This window comes from Suncus etruscus, chromosome 7, assembly GCF_024139225.1.
Source record: "Suncus etruscus isolate mSunEtr1 chromosome 7, mSunEtr1.pri.cur, whole genome shotgun sequence".
Taxonomy (NCBI): domain Eukaryota; kingdom Metazoa; phylum Chordata; class Mammalia; order Eulipotyphla; family Soricidae; genus Suncus; species Suncus etruscus.
In genome coordinates this window covers 83022942-83044308 of record NC_064854.1, presented here as the reverse complement: position 1 = coordinate 83044308, position 21367 = coordinate 83022942, and the positions used below count along the sequence as shown (strand labels likewise).

General features: G+C 38.2%; 1 non-coding gene across 1 annotated transcript; it reads left to right on the top strand.

Annotated features, from left to right (window-relative positions):
* Positions 1-4672: 4672 nt before the first annotated feature.
* LOC126015205 (U6 spliceosomal RNA) lies at positions 4673-4779 on the top strand. Its single transcript, XR_007498093.1, has one exon. It is a non-coding gene; the product is annotated as a U6 spliceosomal RNA (small nuclear RNA).
* Positions 4780-21367: the final 16588 nt, after the last annotated feature.

Sequence of the window (21367 nt, the reverse complement as noted above, 5' to 3'; positions counted from 1 at the left end):
TTTTGCATTGTCACACAAGTTCTGATAATTTGTGTCTTTATTTGCATTTGTTTCCAAGAATGTTTTAATTTTCTCTTTGATCTCATATATGACCCACTGGTTATTCAATAGTGAGCTGCTTAATTTCCAGGGTTAATTTTTCTTCTGTGTCCCTTTGTAATTTACTTTTAATTTCAGAGCTTTTAATTTTTATCCTTTTAATTTCTATCCTCTTGATATTATCGAGGTATACTTTATGGGCAGCATGTGATGTATCCTGGAGAATGACTCAAGTGCATTGGAGAAAAATGTGTATATAATTTTTGGGGGATGGAGTGCCCTATATATATCTTCTAGGCCACTTCTTCCATTTATCCTTTCAGAGTTAGTATATTTCTGTTGGGTTTCAACCTGGTTGATGTATCAAGTGGGGATAGGGCAGTGTTGAAGTCTCCCACTATTATTGTTTTTCTATTAATGTCTTTTTCAGTTTTGTCAACAATTGTATTAAGTAATTTTCTGGTCCATCTTTAAGTAAGATTTCTTCCTGTTGTATATATCCCTTGATTACTATGAAATGTTCAATGTTGTCCCTTATAACTTTTCTAAGTCTTAAGTTTGTGACATCTGATATTAATATGGCTACTCCAGCTTTTTGTTGTGGTTGTTGCTGTTATTTTTGGACCACACCCAACCTCGCTCAGGGGTTACTCCTGGCTCTGCACTCAGAAATCGCTCCAGGCTTGGAGGACCATACTGGATGTCAGGTATCAAACGCACATCCATTTGGGTCAGCTGTGTGCAAGGCAAATACCTTACCACTGTGCTACCACTCAGCCACAACACAGCAAATTTTTTAAGGGAGTTGTTTGCTTGGATGATTGTCCTCCTACCTTTCATTTTGAGTCTGTTCTGACTTTTCAGATGTGTTTCTCTCTTTTTTAAAAAATAATTTTTGTTGTCACCAATGTGAATCACAAGTCTTTCACAGTTATATTTATGGTATATTGTGACAGTAAATTCGGGCCAATCCAACACCAATGTTGTCCTCCATCCACCCATGTTCCCAGCATGTATCCCATACCTCCCCCATTTGTCCCCAAACTACTAATGTAACAGATTTCCTTTGTGCATAGCTTATCGATTTGGTATCTTGATTCTCTTGCCATTGACTTTGGGTTTGGTCAGATGCGTTTTTTTGTAGGCAACAGAACGTTGTACTGAGCTTTTTGATCCATTTTCCCACTCTGTGTCTCTTAACTGGTGCATTTAATCCATTGATGTTGAGAGAGATGATTGTCATGGGATTTAGTGTTGTCTTTATTTAGGAGTTTGGTTTGTCTGTTTGCCTTGTTTTAAAGTTGACCTTTCCTTTTTTCTTTAAAGATGGTTTTGACTCTTTAAAGTTTCTGAGCTTTTTTATTCATGAAGCTATGTGTACTTCCTTCAAATATGAACGTGAGTATGGATGGGTGCAGTATTCTAGGTGAAACGTTCATTTCATTGAGTTTTGTCACTATATTGCACCACTGTCTTCTGGTCTTGAGGGTTTCTTGTGAAAGGTCTGCTGTAAATCTTAAGGGTGGTCCTTTGACTGTAATTTCCCTTTTTGATCTTGCTGCTTTCAGTATTATACTTCTATCTGTAGGATTCATCATTGTGACTAGGATGTGTCTTGCGGTGCTTTCTTTGGGTCTTTTTAAGCTGGTTTTCTTAGGGTATGCAGTGTTTGGTTGCATGCAGTCTTTAGCTATGGAGTTCCTCTGCAGTTATGTCCTTGACAGTTTATTCTTCCTGGTGATTTTTTCCCTGGGTTTCTGGGACTCCATTGATTCTTATGTTGTTTCTGTTGAGTTTATCAAAGGCTTCTATTTTTGCATTCTTTGAGGATTTTTTTCCATTGTCTGATCATTTGCTTTAAGGCTCTTTTCCAATCTCTTTTCTCTCTCTCTTTTTATTGAGTTGTTATGCATCTCATTTTCTAGCTCACTAATTCTGTCCTCAGCTGCTGTTACTCTGTTGGAGATGCTTTCCAGTGAGGTTTTCAATTTGTTGACTGAGTTTTTCAGTCCTGTTATTTCAGTTTGGAGTTTTCTGATTTCTATCTTCATATCCTCTTGATTCTGGTTTATGGTTTGTTCATTTTGGTACATGCTTTCTTTGATTTCTATAAATATCCTTTATATTTCTTCTCTATCTCCTCATCTGAGAAGATAAATAGGTAGTTGGAAGTTATGGGGTTATCAGGGCTGCAATCTTTATTCTCTGCGCATGGGTTGGCCTGCATTATTTCCCCATTGTCCTATTGTCACGCTTGTATTGTGATGTTTTCTATGTGTTGTGATGGGGTTCATTGGCTAGGAAATGTGCATGGCTGCTTCACTCTTCTGGCTCTGCCCTTTGTGGGTGGGAATGGCTCACGTCTGAAGAAGTGCCCTCAGGGAATGATCTGGGTGGGAGTTCCTTGACACAGTAGAGAAGACAGAGTTCACAATGTCTGCAGTGTATCCAATTATCGATAGATGAAGACCGATATATATATATATATATATGTGTGTGTGTATACACACTAATATGTATATACATATGTATGTATATGAAGAAAAATGGAAGAGTGGCTTAGCACATATATTTACACATATGTGCATATGTTCACATATACATATACACACAAATATAAGCTAAGCCACTCTTTCATTTCTGTTTCAGAGCCAGTATATTTTTTGGCTATATTATTAGGTTAATTGTCCTATCAAGGGGTGACAGGGCTGTGTTGAAGTTTCCACTATATTGTCTAACTATTGGTATATTCTTTCAAATTTGTCAGTAATTGTTTTAAATATTTTTGCTTGTCCGTCATTGGGTATGTGCTTTCTTCCGTTGTACATATCCCTTGATTAAGAAATGTACATCTCTTTCCTTTATAATCTTTTAAAGTCTAAAGTCTGTATCATCTGATATTAGTATAGTTACTTGATTGATTGTCCTCCATCCTTTGACTTTGAGTCTATTTTTGTTCTGACAATTCAGATATGTTTTTTGTAGGCAGGAACATGTTGAATTCAGATTTCTGATGAATTTTTTCACTTTATTTATTTATTTATTTATTTTGGTTTTTGGTTTTTCGGCCACACCGGCTGTACTCAAGGGTTACTCCTGGCTATCTGCTCAGAAATAGCTCCTGGCAGGCACGGGGGACCATATGGGACACCGGGATTTGAACCAACCACCTTAGGTCCTAGATCGGCTGTTTGCAAGGCAAATGTCGCTATGCTATCTCTCCGCCCCCCCCCCCCACTTTTTGGGGGGTTTTCAGGCCACACCTGTTTGAATCTCAGGGGTTACTCCTGGCTAATTGCCCCTGGCTTGGGGGGACCATATGGGACACTGGGGGCTCGAACCAAGGTTTTTCCTTGGCTAGCGCTTGTAAGGCAGACACCTTACCTCTAGTGCCACCTCGCTGGCCCCCACTCTATATGTCTTAGCTGGAGCATTTAGTTCATTGACATTGAGCGAATAATTGTCATGGGCTTTAGTGTCATCTTTTTGTAGGAGGTTGTTTTGTCTGTTGGTCTCTCTTGTCTTAATGCAGACCTTTCAGTTTTATCTTTTTTATTTATAATAATAATTTTTATTTTGACCAAAGTGGATTACATATCTTTCACAGTATTATTTTAGTGACATATTGACATTTAATTAGGGGAATTCCCATCACCAAAGTTGTCCTCCCTCCACCCCCATTCCCAGCATGCATCCCATATTCCCCTCCCTTACCCTCCAGGCTGCTAGTATAAGTGGTTCCTTCTGTGTCTAGCTTGTTGTAGATTGGGTATCAATTCTGTTGTCATTGGATTGGGTTTGGTGTTTAAGTCCGATCATTTTTATTACTACTTAATGATCATACAACTGTTTGGTCTTGGTACCCTCCATTGTTTTCCCCTCAATGTGAGAGGTGGAACAAGATGGTTCAAGTTATGTGGTTCTGTTTGAAGAAAAGAATAAAATAAAATGGGGGTAAAAATCAAACAAGCAAAAAATGGGAGGAGTCCTTCTACAGGCTATAAATAATAATTTGAGAGAAAAAGGTAAAAAGGAAGAGAAACACATCAATATAAAAAGAAGAATCAAACAAAAAATCCAAAAAGCACCACAGCAATAAAGACAACCACCACACAATAACTATGGTCCTGAAATAAAAACAAAGCACAATAAATGAAAATAACAACAGCAATAATAACAAAACCTCCAAAACAAAAAAATTATTTTGTGCTGTTTTTCTTTTCTTTTTTTTTTTCTGCATAGGCACAGTAAGTATTGGGGAAATTAGAAAGGGAATTCCCTTGGCCTAAAAGATACAGGGTTTCTCTGCACTTGAAGTATACTGTCATGGGACTAACTACATGTTCATTTACTCTCCCCTACATCCTTTTGTAGTGTATGGAAAACTTCTAGTCTGTCATCTATGATGAAATCGGACCTCTGTATCTAGAGATTTTGGTATCTGCACAGGTCAAAGAATGGAGTATATGATGAAGTCTTTCTTTATGGTTCTAGAACAGGGGTCTCAAACTTGCAGCCTGCGGGCCATTTGTGGCCCTCTGTACAACATTTTGTGGCCCACATCTGGCCTTCAAATATCGCAGTATTCACCATTATTTGCTTACAGAATAATTGCAATAAAAATCGCTTTAGTGTGCTCACTTCGGCAGCATATATACTAAAATTGGAACTATACAAAGAAAATTAACATGGCCCCTGCGCAAGGATGACATGCAAATTTGTGAAGTGTTGCATTTTTTTTAAATCGCATTAGTAAGAAAAAACATTGCATTAAACATTCACATACCCCGAGCAGTTTCGTTCGGGGTATGCAAATATTTAATGCGATTTTTTGCAATTTTTTTCTTACTAATGCGATTTTTTATTGCGAATATTCAGTAAGCGAATAACTGTGAATACTTTGCGCCTAGCACAGACGTCATTTCCGCTGCTCCTGCCCACTGTCCCTTGCATTATCGGAGGCCGAAGGGAGAGAAGTTTATTACAGAATTAGATTTTGTCATACCTTCATCATGACTTCATCAAAGCCTGCAGTGAAGAGAAAGATTGATGACGAGCACAGACAATTTCAGGAAAAGTGAGAGACGCAGTATTTCTTTGTTGAGCACAGGGGCATCCCCACATGTCTTATTTGCTCAGAGAAAGTTGCAGTGCACAGGGGCCGGCGAAGTGGCACCAGAGGTAAGGTGTCTGCTTTGCAAGCACTAGCCAAGGAAAGATTGTGACCTGTGGTGTCCCATATGGTCCCCCCAAGCCTGGGGCAATTTCTGAGAGCTTAGCCAGGAGGTAATCCCTGAGCCTCAAACGGGTGTGGCCCGAGAACCAAAAAAAAAAAAAGTTGCAGTGCACAAGGAATACAACTTGAAACACCATTATTCAACTAAACATGCTGAGGAATGTGCAAAATATCAAGGAAATGAGAGAGCCAAGCGGGTTGCCAGTCTTAAAGCATGTCTAATGAGGCAACAAGATTTTTTCAAGAAAGCAACCAAAGAGAATGTTGCATCAGTAGAAGCTAGTTACATTGTTAGTGAGATGATTGCTAAGGCAGGGAAACCATTCAAAGGAGAGTTTGTTAAAAAATGCATGTTACAGGTTGCAAGTATTATCTGTCCAGAAAAGAAAGGTCAGCTTAGCAAAATCAGCCTTTCTGCCAACACTGTGGCAGAGCACATTTCTGACATGTCAAGTGACATTTATCATCAACTGTGTGAGAAAGCCAAATGTTTTGATGCATACTCAGTTGCTCTTGACGAGGGCACAGATATAACAGACAATGCACAGCTCACAATTTATGTCCGTGGTGTTGATTGCAATTTTGAATTGACAGAGGAGTTGTTCACAATAATTCCAATGCATGGCCAGACCACCACTAATGAGATATTTCGGCATCTGTGTGATGCCATTGAGAATGCAGGTTTGCCATGGAAGAGGTTTGTTGGAATAATAACTGATGGAGTGCCATCATGACAGGGAGGAAAAATGGACTGGTAGCACTTGTTCAAAAAATACTTGAAGAGGAGGGTGTAGAGAAGGCCATTGCTCTTTACTGCATTATCCATCAGCAGGCCCTTTGCAGTAAATGCCTGTTGTGTGACAATATGATGTCTGTTGTTGTGAACTGCATCAACCAAATCAGATCCAGGGGCTTAAAGCACAGGAGGTTCCGTGCTTTTTTTAGAGGAAATGGAGTCAGAATATGGAGATGTACTCTATTTCACCAAGGTGCGTTGGCTCAGCAAGGGAAATGTCCTGAAAAGATTTTTTGAGTTGAGAGAAGAAGTGAAAGCCTTCATGGAGAAGGATGGGAATGCTATTTCTGAGTTGAGTGATCACAAATGGCTCATGGACTTAGCTTTTCTTGTTGACATCACACATAAGCTGAATGTACTAAACAAGATGTTACAAGGCCCGGGGCAGCTTATCAATGCTGCCTATGACGTGAGAGCATTCTCCATAAAACTTGCGTTACGGAAATCCCAGCTCTCTCAGACAAACCTTTGCCATTTCCCAGCATGCAAGGAACTTGTGGATGCAAACATACCATTCAGTGGTGAGAATTATGTTGATGCTATTTTTAAGCTAGAGAAGGAATTTGATCACAGACTTGCAGACTTCAAAAAGCACAGAGCCACTTTCCAAATTTTTGTGGACCCCTTTTCCTTTGATGTGCAAGATGCTCCTCCTGTGCTTCAAATGGAGCTCATTGACCTGCAGTCAACTCTGATCTCAAAGCCAAGTTCAGGGAGATTAGTGGAAAAGCAGATATGCATGGGCAATTTTTGAGAGAATTGCCCCCTAGTTTCCCTGAGCTTTCCCGAATGTTCAAGCGCACCATGTGTCTTTTTGGTAGCACATATTTGTGTGAAAAAGTTATTCTCCACATTGAACTTCAATAAGTCAAAGTATAGGTCTAGACTTAATGATGATCATCTTCAAGCCATACTGAGGGTATCAACTGCTTCCTCTCTAAAGCCAAATGTGGTTCAAATTTGTGAGAAGAAGCACTGTCAAGTTTCTGGCAGCAAGGAATAGGCAAAAGATGCCAAGTTCAGAAGAACTGTTCATGATCTTCACTCAATGTTCTATTCATGTTCAGAAGAAATAATTAAAACTGTTAATAATGATGTTTGAGGACTTTTTTTTGGTGAAATCCCTTATGCGGCCCTGCCTCATCCCAACTTTGCCTCCAGCGGCCCCCAGGTAAATTGAGTTTGAGACCCCTGTTCTAGAAGTCTTGTTTCATCACTGTTGTTTTAATCAGTCTTCTGTAATTGGTAGTCTTTGTTTTTGCCCTGATCCTAGGATGAAGCCTAGGATAGTCTTTCATTATGTTTCCAGAAGTCCTGTTCAGTTGCAGTTGTCTCAGTCAGACTTCTGGAATTAGAGATCTTGGGTATTGTACAGATCATAGGCCAAGGCCTAGACTAGGGCTTTTTTTTTTTTTTTTATTGGTCCCAGGATAATTTCTGTTCAGCATTGGTTGTCACAATCAGTCTTCTGTAGATAATGATCTTGGCTTTTGCACAGATCAGAGGATGACAAGTCTTCTGATTTCACCTAGATGGTGAGGTAAGATCTTAGATAAGGTTGTTGCCATTCCCTCATTGTCAGGATATCATATCAAACCTGGTGCATGTTTAGTATCAGAGAAGTATTAAGAATGTCCCAGAGGGAGTTTGGTTCCTGGAGCTGTTGCAGAAAACTGTGTTAGTTTTATATCTGGGATCTAGGGTTCAGGGTTGAATGGTCACTGTCTAATTACCTGGAGTCTAAGTTGGGTCCACATGACATATGTTCAAGGTGGGAGGTGCCCTTGTATTGTAAAGAAGTATGAGTTCTTATCCCTAGTAGATAAGAGCTTGTTTTTATATGTAAAATTTCCCCTTTTTCAGTATGCCTTTGCAGGAAGAAATGGTGCATTTGGGGGTGGGAGTTCATCTTTTAATGCTAGTTTTGTGTCTATTAAGTTTCTGAGCTGTTACTTATCTGTGAAGCTATGTATCCTTCCTTCAAACCTTCTTTCAATCATTTTAAATCTTCAATCCTTTCTTCAAATTTAAGTCTGGCTGGGTGGACTACTCTTAATGGTACTTTCATTTTATTGAATTTTGCTACTATATTCCTCCCCTTTCAAGCTTTGAGGGTTTCTTGTGACAAATCTGCTTTAAATCTTAAGGATGCTCTGCCGAATATAATTGCCCTTTTTGATCTTACTGCTTTCAGTATTTTATTCCTATATGTGGTATTTGTCATTGTGACTAGGGTGTGTCTGTGGTGCTTTTCTTTGGATCTCTTTTAGCTGGTATTCTTCTTAATGCAGGATTTGTTTGCATGTACTCTTTAGCTTTTGGAGTTTCTCTGCAATATGTCTTTGACTTGATTCCTCATGAGGATTTTCTTCCTGGGTCTCTATGACTATACTGATTCATCTGTTGTTTCTGTTGATTTTATCAAAGACTTCTATTTTTATATGTTCACATTCTTTGAGGATTTTTCTAAGTCTGATCATTTGTTTTACGCCCTTTCAATCTTGTTTTGTTTTATGGAGTTATTATGCAACTCATCTTGCAGCTCACTGATTCTGTCCTCAGCCATTGTTACTCTGTTGGAGAGACTTTTCAGTGACGTTTTCATTTTACCTACCATGTTTTTCAGTACTATTTTTTATTTTGAATTTTTCTCATTTCTACTCTCATATTCTCTTGATTCATATCTGTTGTTCATTCAGTTCGTTTCATGCTTTCTTTGAGTTGAAAGAACATCCTACATATTTATTCTCTAAAGTCCTTATCTGAGATGCTAAATATGTGTTTGGTACATTTCAGGTTATCAGAGCCACTATCTTAATTCTAAGCATTGTGGAGGCCTGCATGTTTTACCATTGTCACTTGCAGTGTGATGTTTTCTACGTGCTGTGATGATGTTCATTGATTAGGAGAAATGTGTGGTCCACTCACCTGCAAGTGACATGCTTTTTGGGCACCATAGGTAGTGAAGCAGGCTCCCCTTTCTGGATCTGCCTTTCAGGGTGGGGTTTTTCTCACTGAGCTGAAAGCTATTTTTTTTAACAATATCTTTATTTAAGCATCATGATTATAAACATATTTGTAGTTGAGTTTTAGTCATAATAAGAACACCTCCCTTCACCAGTGCAACATTTCCACCACCAGTGCTCCCCATCACCCTCCTCTGCTCTCCTCCCCATCTCCCTCCTCTGCTCTCCTCCCCTGCCTGCACTCAGACTTCAGCCCCAGGCAGCATTCGCTCCATAAGATGAACTTTTTTTGGAGGAAAAAGTCTTATGGTAAAAAAAATATGATAAGAAAGACTTCCTAAGAGAGGATATGGTGGGCCCGGAGAGATAGCACAGTGGCGTTTGCCTTGCAAACAGCCGATCCAGGACCAAAGGTGGTTGGTTCAAATCCCGGTGTCCCATATGGTCCCCCGTGCCTGCCAGGAGCTATTTCTGAGCAGATAGCCAGGAGTAACCCCTGAGCATCGCCGGGTGTGGCCCAAAAACCAAAAACCAAAAAAAAAAAAAAAAAAAAAAAAAGAAAAAAAAATAAAGGATATGGTATACCTAGGAAGAGGCAGAGCACAGTTTAGAGAAGCGTGCTGCATTTTTTCCAGCATATACTCTTTCACTACCACCGTGGATCTTATCTGAGTTCTTCTGAGAAGGTTGTGGACACACACTAAGCAGCAGTTTTTATTAGGATTATGGTTATGGCAGCACTAGCAATGGCCACCCATCACCCTATAAGACATCAGTGACTCAGGACAGCAAAGAATGGCATAAATAATGCCACAGAAAGCTGCTTTGATTTGAAAATATTGATGAATCTGGCTTTGTCTTGACAGAGACAATAGAGAGATGTCATTGTACAACTGTAGTCAACCATGATTGGAATATGTGGACCAGAGTTTCTAATGAAGGCACTGGCAGCAACAGGAGACCAAGATGAGTTCTGACCCTCATTTGGTGTGGGATTATGGGATTTTTCTGTTTCTTTTTTTAAATAATATATATATATATATTATTTAAACAACTTGATTACCTACATGATTGTGTTTAAGTTTCACTCATGTAAAGAACACCACCCATCACCAGTGCAACATTCCCATCAACAATGTCCCAAATATCCCTCCTCCCACCCTACCCCCACCTGTACTCTAGACAGGCTTTCCATTCCCTCTCATTGTTAGGATAGTTCACAATGTAGTTATTTCTCTAACTAAACTCATCCCTATTTGTGGTGAGCTTCATGAGGTGAGCTGTAACTTCCAGCCCTCCTCTCTTTTGTGTCTGAAAATTATTATTGCAAGAATGTCTTTCATTTTTCTTAAAACCCATAGATGAGTGAGACCATTCTGCGTCTTTCTCTCTCTCTGACTTATTTCACTCAGCATAATAGATTCCATGTACATCTATGTATAGGGAAATTTTATGACTTCATCTCTCCTGACAGCTGCATAATATTCCATTGTGTATATATACCACAGTTTCTTTAGCCATTCATCTGTTGAAGGGTATCTTGGCTGTTTCCAGAGTCTTGCTATGGTAAATAGTACTGCAATGAATATAGGTGTAAGGAAGGGATTTTTGTATTGTATTTTTGTGTTCCTAGTGTATATTCCTAGGAGTGGTATAGCTGGATCGTATGGGAGCTCGATTTCCAGTTTTTGGAGGAATCTCCATATTGCTTTCCATAAAGGTTGAACTAGATGGCATTCCCACCAACACTGTTTATTCTCATTCTTTGTGACGTTTGCCATTCTCTGTCGTGTGAGGTCGTATCTCATCGTTGTTTTGATTTGCATCTCCCTGATGATTAGTGATGTGGAGCATTTTTTCATGTGTCTTCTGGCCATTTGTATTTCTTCTTTGTCAAAGTGTCTGTTCATTTCTTCTCCCCATTTTTTGATGGGATTAGATGTTTTTTTCTTGTGAAGTTCTGTCAGTGCCTTGTATATTTTGGAAATTAGCCCCTTATCTGATGGGTATTGGGTGAATAGGTCATTGGCCTGTTTAGGCTTTCTAAATCCTCCTTTTCTAGTCTTGGAAGCTGGTATTTTTCCAAGAATCTGTCACTTTCTTCTGGGTTCTCTAGCCTAACTGAGTATAGTTGTTCATAATATGCTCTCATGATGTGTTGGATTTCTTGGGGTTCTGTTGTAATCTCTCCCCTTTCATTTGTGATCCTGCTTTCTCCCACTCAATGGGTGGCTCCTGTATCCTGGGCACTATTTCCATTGAGGAGCAGAAGCTTCTCAGCTTAATATATTTCCATATGTTAATCTCTGAAAGCTATTTCTTTTTTTTTTTTTTTTTTTTTTTTTTTTGTGGTTTTTGGGTCACACCCGGCAGTGCTCAGGGGTTATTCCTGGCTCCAGGCTCAGAAATCGCTCCTGGCAGGCACAGGGGACCATATGGGACGCCGGGATTAGAACCGATGACCTCCTGCATGAAAGGCAAACATCTCACCTCCATGCTATCTCTCCGGCCCTGAAAGCTATTTCTTAACTTCACTGTCTATGTGCAATATGCAAAAGATGTTGGAATTTTTAATTACATTTTACTATATGTATAATTTGATTTAGTTCTATTGATTTGTTCCTATTAGAGTCTTGTGAATGAATAACAGTAGTCAAAAGACAGATATTTACCTTTGCTTCAAAGAGCCATCTGCTGAATCTATCCAAGCAAAGTTATGTTAATTATAGATGAGCTAACTATGAAGAGTTTTGAGTATATAAGGCATTGCACTGGGGAGTAACTATTTGTTCAAATATTTTTTTGATATAAAATTATGTTCATGGTAGGGGCTTTAAAGGAAAAATGGGGTGAAATAAGTCTTGAAGACTTATTTACATGTAAACATCTTTCTGAAGACCTTCCAGAATGAAACTAATTGAGAATGTAGAATTCAAATCATTTCACTTTTTCTTTTTTGGCCACCTTCTTCTAACTGACCTTCCTTTTCTCTTCCTTCCCAAGTTTGTTAGCTTGGTTTGTTAGTTTGGCACCTGATGAATGGCAGTTATGGGTGATATACTGCCAGGAATAGTATTGCAAACTAGAAAGCTTAAATGAAAGGAGAGAGAGAGAGACAGAAGGACAGAGAGAAAGAGGAAAGTTAAAATAGAAAAAGTAAAGTTCTTTTCCTTAGCAGGAAGTTGGTGGTGGTTATGGGGATGGGAGAGAAACTGGGGAAATAGTTGGCAGGAAATGAACAATGGTTAAGGAATATGTGTTGGAACCTTATATTACTGAAACTCAACCATAAGTAACTCTTAAAAACTGTGTCTCACAGTAATTCAATTAAAAATTCAATGAAAAGACAGGTAAGACCAAATGTTGAGCTTTGTTGGTTCAGATGGTATATGCATAAATACATTTTGATAAATTTCTCTTTACTTATCTTATCATGTGCCTCAGATCAATGAGCTTCATGCTTATTTATAGATCCAGTCTCTGAAGAACCAAAAGGGGTATGTGATTTTTGCATCTTGATAGTTACAATGTAAATAAAAAAGCAAAAGCAAATGTCCAGATATTGAATTTATTTGGGAATAGCAGAATAAATGTATTTGAGAAATCTATATAAGTTGCAGTTGAGTTCATTGAATTTTGGGGAATGTACTATATTTATGGGCATGGAAGACCAGGAAGAAAAGTTCAACCAGAGTCTAAGCAGTAAATTCACTGATTTCAGGACTGAGGATTATAAGATGACATCCAGCTATTAACTCAAAACAAAGGTGTTACCCCCACCCACATCTTTCCTTTATATCTTGCCCTTTGATATATAAAAGCCCACCTGTATCATCTGACCTTCCTCCTTCTTGTGAATTGGTATTGGTTTAATAAAGAAAGAGAAGTGTGTCTGTGGCACACAGAGATAACCATGAGGTGAGAAGCAAATGGATTCTATAACTTTTTGTTGTCTGGCTTCATTTATTAGTTCTTTGCAGCTAACCTACCCACTTCAGACCTGTTGCCTGAGATGAAAATATGCCTGTGGGGTTATTTCATACTGTGGGGTTTTATTTTACAACCAGAGGAGAGATATTTTTATTTCATGTTTTATGTAGTTATCCTAAAATTACCATGTTATTCATAATTGGGTTCAGGAAAATGTTTCAACATCAATCAGTTCACCAATATCCACTTCCAGCGCTCTCTATCCCTAGTTGCCTCCTACTTACCAGACTGCTTCTATAAAAGGGAATTTATATCTAATATATTATAATATATATGTAAATGTTTGCACCGTGGTTTACAATACAATTACGAATAGATTTTATAAATAACACTTTACCACCTTTCAGCATCACCTTTCTCTTCCTTTCTTTTGGTTAAATGTTTTCCTTCACTATAAGCTTGTCTCCACTACTTTCCCACCATTTATTATCACCCTGCAACTTATTCTCCAGCCCACATGAAGGGGTTTGTGTTCTACTGAGTTGCCATGTTTGAAATCGGCCAGCTCCATATACTCACTCTTCTCAAACTAAGGTGTAAATTGATCCATAAAAGATTATGACTTCACCAGTCCACTGGGCAGAAAGCTGGCCATCTCAGGAGGAGAGGATAGGCTAGTCGTTGCCCTAACAAAGCCACACTTGCTGCCTCCATTGCCCAGAATCTGTGTTTCCTCAAAGGCCTATGCCTCATCTGTGACCCTCTGCAATTTTGTTCAAGGATATTGATATGACCACCCTTCTGGTATGCTGGTTTTTGCCTGATATCATCAGGACTTTTGGAAGTGAGTGCAGGAACCCTTCCCTGGTATCTTCCTTCTTCCTAGAGGCTTGGCAGCATCATACAAGCCCCTAAAAGTCATAAAGTCAATAATAGTGATTTGAATTTCTGGACAACTTTATTTGATACTATCATCCCTATAGGAACATACCAATTTAATAGAAGGTACAGTTTACAAGAGCTTACTAAATCTTCTGCCATTGTATTGATGATTTTATTGGAGGTATGATAATTTTTACAACTGTGCTTACCACTGTACTTTTCTCTCATAACTTTCCTCTTTACCATTTTTATTTTAATTTCCATTTTTTCAATAACTCTGCTTTCACTTATCTGAAAAGAAACATTACGATCAACTAAACTATGTGAGGCATTTTCTTTAAATAATTTTTTACAAAAAGTTTAAAAAATAAAAAACAAAAAAGGATGGAAACATTTTGGGTATAAAAAGATGAACAGGGGCCCAGAGAGATAGCACAGCGGCATTTGCCTTGCAAGCAGCTGATCTAGGACCAAAGGTGGTTGGTTTGAATCCCGGTGTCCCATATAGTCCCCTGTGCCTGCCAGGAGCTATTTCTGAGCAGACAGCCAGGAGTAACCCCTGAATAACACTGGGTGTGGCCCAAAAACAAAAACAAACAAACAAAAAAGATGAGCAGGAGTTTAAAAAACTGAGGCTTCTAGGTGTTTGAGCTTTTAAGAATGCTTTAGAAGCAAACTCTGTTAGGAAATTCAAAGCAATGTCGAGTGTATAGACTGAAATACATAGCTAACAGGAGAGGAATAATGCTTAAGGGCCTGAGTTTAGTTTCCAGCATAGAGTGGTTCAACTTCCCATCACTCTGGATGTGAACCTAGTGATCTCCAGCAGTGCTGTTTACCAGCACAGGATTGAGTATCAGTTGGAGTGATTAGCAGTTCCCAGTCACTGCTGAGTAACCCCCTATAAAAAAAATCAGTGTCTTCCAATGAGATCTTACAAAAGAAGAGAAAAATGTAGAAATCCTTGTGTTGGAACAGGAAGATGATAGCTGAATTCATAAGACTCACTTTTTTTCACTAAATTCTCTCTCTCAATTCTCACTAAAGTTTGGCCTGAAAAGCACAACTTTCTGTAATATTTCTAAATAAGTACCAAAGCAGAGAGGCCATTATGATATATACCTACCACTCATCTTTAATATCTCACACTACCTAATTTTGTATTAAGTATTCCTCCACCAATTAATTTAAAGCCAATTTACTGAAGTATGATTTCAGGTGGTTGGCACGCATTTTCATTGAGGGTTGAAGAAAGAAAAATGAATGCACAAGATGACTTGAGTCAATGGTATGATATATGGTGGTCCAGGAAGATAGAATTAGCAATAGGCTAATTAATTTCTTATCATAAATAAAATTCCTTCATACTAAAATTAGAGATGATAGACATCCAATTGTTTTTATTCCAGCATTTATGGCTGCTGTTCTGATCATGAAATGTGGCACTGAAAAACAAAACTAGGTGAAGCCTGTACTTGGTAATTATTATTACAAATAATAATATACTTTACAACTCCTAATTCGTTTTTTAAGTCTATATAATAATTAAAAAAAATAGTACACTGTCAAAAGTTGACTAAATACTGCTTTTAATCCTAATCCTGGGATAGAGAGCACATGCTTTGGTGCAGGAATCCTGGGCTTGATCCTTGGCACTGCATAGTACCCAGATACAGGGAACAAATTGTGAGCATGGATGATAAGGAGTAGAGCCCAAGTACATTTAGCTATGTTTCCCATCTCACAATCAAATTTTAATTTTACTTTTTACTTTTTTCCTCCTTAGCTCACATGACTATATATAAACCATTATAGATTATATAACATCAAAGAATTTATTTTTTGTTCATAGTTGCCCATAGTTTGTGATTTATGAAATGTGAAAGTGTTAACCATAATATATATAAAGGAAATTGTACTGGGTTTTGAGCAATTTTGTTCTTAAAAACACACACACATATACACACAAAGAACCACATTGTTGTTCTTGAAGGTTAATTTTTTTTTTTTTTTTTGTTTTTTTTTTTTTTTTGTTTTTGGGCCACACCCGGTAACGCTCAGGGGTTACTCCTGGCTATGCGCTCAGAAGTCGCTCCTGGCTTGGGGGACCATATGGGACGCCGGGGGATCGAACCGCGGTCCGTCTCCTAGGCTAGCGCAGGTAAGGCAGGCACCTTACCTCCAGCGCCACCGCCCGGCCCCTTGAAGGTTAATTTAATACAGTTTTTGTACTTAGGATAAAATGTAGAGGCACTTTTATAAGGAAAAACACACTTCTAAAAACAGTTTATTTTACAATGTATGAGCAGACAGAATTACCCATCTCAAAAAGCAATAGTACCAAGGGTTAGAATTCCTAATCAACATGTATTAGGATTTGTTCTAGTTCTTTCATGGGTAATTTTCATTATTACAAGTGTTTCTAAGGCTAGTAAAATGATTAGTGAAGAAGAACTGACTGATATAAGGTTTATTATCTTATTTTTACTTAATATGACCATAAATATATAGTCACCTTTATACCACTACTCTCTGGTATACTGATGGAAGTTATAACAGGAGAAATTATAATATATTACAGGAGGCATTTGGTGCCCCTTTATCCTCGTTTCTTCAGAGCTATTTACTAATCTAACTCTGCTTTACTATCCATTGTCTGATTTCCTGTTTATATGAGATTATTTACATATTTGTGCCAATGTTAACATTAAATTCAGGAGTTTTTGATTTGTCTACATTTTAAAAAGTCTGTTTTAAAGAATTAAAACTTATTAACTCCCTTAGAAGTTCTGTTAATTCTGTTAGTAAGGAATGTGGTACACTACAAAAGGCCTTAGCTTGAGGGTTAGAACTAAGTTGGAATCTCAATTCTGCTTCCTTCTAGTTCTTTGGCTTTGAATTGAATCTGGCTTTTAATATCATAATTGGTGTTATGGGAGGGGAGCAATACTTTGCTAAAAGTTGGTAAAGAAGTAACACGTAGATTATCTATCATATATGGGGGATTATTTTTACATACTAAACTTTTTAAATTAAATCTCTGTGATATACAGAATTTAAAAGTTGTTGATAGTTGAATTTCAATTATACAATATTTCAACAGCCATCTCTTCACCCATGTTTATTTCCCACCACCAATTTCCCTAGTTACCATCCTATTGTCCCACTCTTATTCCAACTCACCTCCAATTTGCTTCTATCATAGACACATCTCTCTCCCCCTCTCTCTCTGTCTCTCTGTCTCTGTCTCTGTCTCTGTCTCTCTCTCTCTCTCTCTCTCACACACACACACACACACACTCCTTTCTCTTTTAGGCACTGTGATTTGCAATATAGTTACTGAAGGGATATCCTGCATATTTCTTCTTTACAAATCCTAATTCTTTTTTTAAGTCTATATAATAGTTTCATGAAAAAGAGAATGCTGGAATAGGTTAGACGTTTTTTGCTATAGTAATTTCAATCTATCTGCCATAAAGTGTTTCTTGCAAACAATTCCAAATTCATGACATATTGGGGTCTATTAAAATAAATTAATTTAATTAATAAATTAATTTGTATCTTTAAACATAAAGCAGTAAATATAGGAAGCACATCGCAGCATCACATGGCAGTGAGCTCATGAAACTTTCAATCATGGAAGCACAGATGCTCCTTCTGTAGTTGAATACCAAGAAGCTTGAGACTTTTTTCAAAGATAATTTTCCAGTACTAGCAGTACCTGAACACTGAAGTTAAAAGTTCTCTTGGCCACTAGAATCTGCTTGTTGGGGGTTTCATTTCTAAGGTTTTGAAAAATCATGCCAGAGTACAAGAAAATCTGGGTGTTTGCAAGTGGAGCCAAGTCAAACTCTCTAGCTCTGCTACCTTCTTTTTTGCCAGAGAGATGGAAAAAGAGAAGAGCACAGTTGAGTAGCAACAACTTTTAATACCTATGGGAGAAGCATGTGGTATCTTCAGAAGGCAGACCTCATCTCCTATAACAGGCATGCCAGTGAGTTCACCAGAGATAGATGGCCATAAAGAGAGTGGCCCAAGGTATTTGGGAAGCTCTTTAAATGAGTGCTGAACTGGGGAGAAGGGAGGCATCTGAGGTGATTTCTCTTTAACATTGAAAAGGAAAGGGAATTAAATTAAGACATTGTCAACATTTATTATAATCAGGAAGATTCACATTTGGAAAAGCATGCTACACACAGCAGTGCTTATGGGTTACACCTGGCTCTGAGCTTAATGATCACTCCTGAAAGCTTCAGAAGCCATATGGGTGCTGGAGATCTAACCTTTAACTGTTGCACGAAGAGCAAGTGTTCTATTTGCTATACTATCACTCTAGCCCCTGGAAGACTTCCATTTATTCCCTCCCCAAATACCAATAAGGTGAAGTTTTTCAAACACTGTATCCCAGAATACTGCCATGTTCCAGATAGTATCAGATAGTATTATCAAAGTTCCAAGCTGCCTGTCACCCTCAGTCCTATGATGGTAAAACAGCACCTGAGTTGGGTGACCTGGTCTCTGATCTGGTGGGTTCTGTGGCACCCACAACTGTTGTTGACATAGCTGTTGCAGCAAAAATATTTTAATTCAGGGATTGGTGCTGTGGCTCAGCAAGAAAACATAAGTCTTTTCTGTATGAGGCCCTAAATTTTATTCCTAGAAGTGAAAATGATAATTTCACTTGTGAAATGCACAATAATGACATTAGGGAAAGTAAGTTATATGACCCCATGTTACAGAGTGAGGCTGAGGTTCGCAGAATAGGATGTGTACTCGAGGCTAACCTATAAACAGTAGAGCACAGAATGTGTGGTTCCAGGTCTGTTTGCCTTCAAAGTCCAAGCTTATCATGATTAGGAAATGCATAATTAGTGAGAATGGTATTATCTAAGTCTAGAAACAGCCAGTGTTGGTGGAATTGTGATCAGAAAGAAACCTTCATCCATTATTGGTGGGAATGTTCTCTGGTGGGAATATTTAGTTTCTGTAGAAGGTATATGGAACTCTATCTTCAAAATATGAGAACACCCATATGACCTGGCAAGATAACTTGACATCTATCCAAAAACCACAAAAACATTAATTTCAAAGGATATATGCAAACTTGTATTTACCACTACACACCTTATGTTTATCTTAATACAATAGCTAAGATATGGAAACAACAAAAATACTCAACTACATTTGTGGCACCCACAACTGTGGTTGACATAACTGTTGCAGCAAAAATATTTTAATTCAGGGTTTGGTGCTGTGGCTCAGCAAGAAAGCATGTCTTTTTTGTATGAGGCCCTAGATCTGCAAATTCAATGTAGCTCTATGCAGAATATATGAAAGGACAAAATCATGCAATTTGCTGAAACATGGATAGAACTAGAAAACAACATGCTAAATGAAGTTAGAAATAAAGGAATAAATACAGAATGATCTTATTTGCCAGACTTAAAGATACAAAGCAAGGTAGTTAGTAATAAAGAAGCGAAAAACAACACAATGAAAGAATTGATCTACACAATTAAATTGAGGGGAAGAGGTTGGAAGGGGGGAGGAGCATTGAGATCTTTAGAGGGAAGGAGGTCAGTGTAAGATGACATCCAGCTAATTTGCTAGATAGTTAATAGCTCCCTTTGTTATGTAAAAACCCACCTAGATCACTTGAACTCCCCCCTCCTGGTGAATTGGTATTGGTTAATAAAGAAAGGGCAGTTTGGTTTTGGTATGCAGAGATATCTGATGAGATGAGAAGCAGACTGACATCATGACTCTCACCTGACTGGCTTGGTTTATTAATTCTTCAGAGCTATCCCATCTGCTTCAGATCCATCCATCTGAGTAGAAATAAACTTGTGGGGTGGTTTATTTTACAACTGGTGCCTGAACAGGAAATTCACCTCATATGTCATGTTTCCACCCAGATGGACAGGTCTGATGAGGGTAGGGTAACCGTGAAGGATTAATAAACCAAGCCAGTCAGGAAAGAATCATGCATTTCATTTGCTTTTCATCTCGTGGTATCACTGTGTGCTAAAGACAGACTGCTCTTTTTTATTAAACCAATACCAATTCACCAGGAGAGAGGTGGCCAAGGGATCTAGGTGGGCTTTTACATATATATAAAAACAAAGTTTAAGGGAAAAAGGAAGATGGTGTAATGCCTTTACTTAGGTTAATACTTAGGTGGTATCTTACAGGTGTGCACACTGATGATGGGTGTGATGTTAGGATTATGTGCACAGGAAGCCACTGATGACTATTATAAATCACAGAACTTCATTTATACAAAGAGTACAAAATGTTTCAATGCCCCCAATCTTTAACTTTTAGCAGGGCATATAGCTTCCTCTTAAGTTTCTTCAAAATATTATGAACTTTTATTAATATTCTAATTAATTTTGATAATCATTTTATTAAATTGTATATATTTTTAGATTTTTTTTTTTTTTTTGTTTCTAAATGGAACAGGGAAGGCCTCTTCAATAAGTGGTGCTGGCACAACTGGCTAGCCACTTGTTAAAAAGCGAACTTAGGGGCCGGGTAGGTGGCGCTGGAGGTAAGGTGTCTGCCTTGCAAGCGCTAGCCAAGGAAGGACCGCGGTTCGATCCCCCGGCGTCCCATATGGTCCCCCCAAGCCAGGGGCGATTTCTGAGCACATAGCCAGGAGTAACCCCTGAGCGTCAAACGGGTGTGGCCCAAAAACCAAAAAAAAAAAAAAAAAAAAAAAAAAAGCGAACTTAGACCTCCAGTTAACATCATGTACAAAGGTAAAATCCAAATGGATTAAAGACCTAGATATCAGACCTGAAACCATAAAGTATATAGAACAACATGTAGGTCAAACACTCCATGACATTGAGACTAAAGGTATCTTTAAAGAGGAAACAGTACTCTCCAAACAAGTGAAAGCAGAAATAAATAAATGGGACTATATTAAGCTGAGAAGCTTCTGCACCTCAAAGGAAATAGTGCCCAGAATACAAGAGCCACCCACTGAGTGGAGAAACTATTCACCCAATAACCGTCAGATAAGGGGTTAATATCCAAAATATACTAGGCACTGACAGAACTTTACAAAAAAAAATATCTAATCTCATCAAAAAATGGGGAGAAGAAATGAACAGACACTTTGACAAAAAAGAAATACAAATGGCTAAAAGGCACATGAAAAAATGCTCCATATCACTAATCATCAGGAAGATGCAAATCAAAACAGCTATGAGGTACCATCTCATGCCACAGAGATTGGCACACATCAGAAAGAATGAAAACAAGCAGTGCTGGCAAGGGTGTGGAGAGAAAGGAACTCTTATTCACTGCTGGTGGAATGCCGTCTGGTCCAACCCTTGTGGAAAGTGATATGGAGATTTCTCCAAAAACTGGAAGTTGAGCTCCCATACGATTCAGCTATACCACTCCTAGGGATATATTATAGGAACACAAAAATACAATACAAAAATTCTTTTCTCACACCTATATTCATTGCAGCACTATTTACAATAGCCAGACTCTGGAAACAACCAA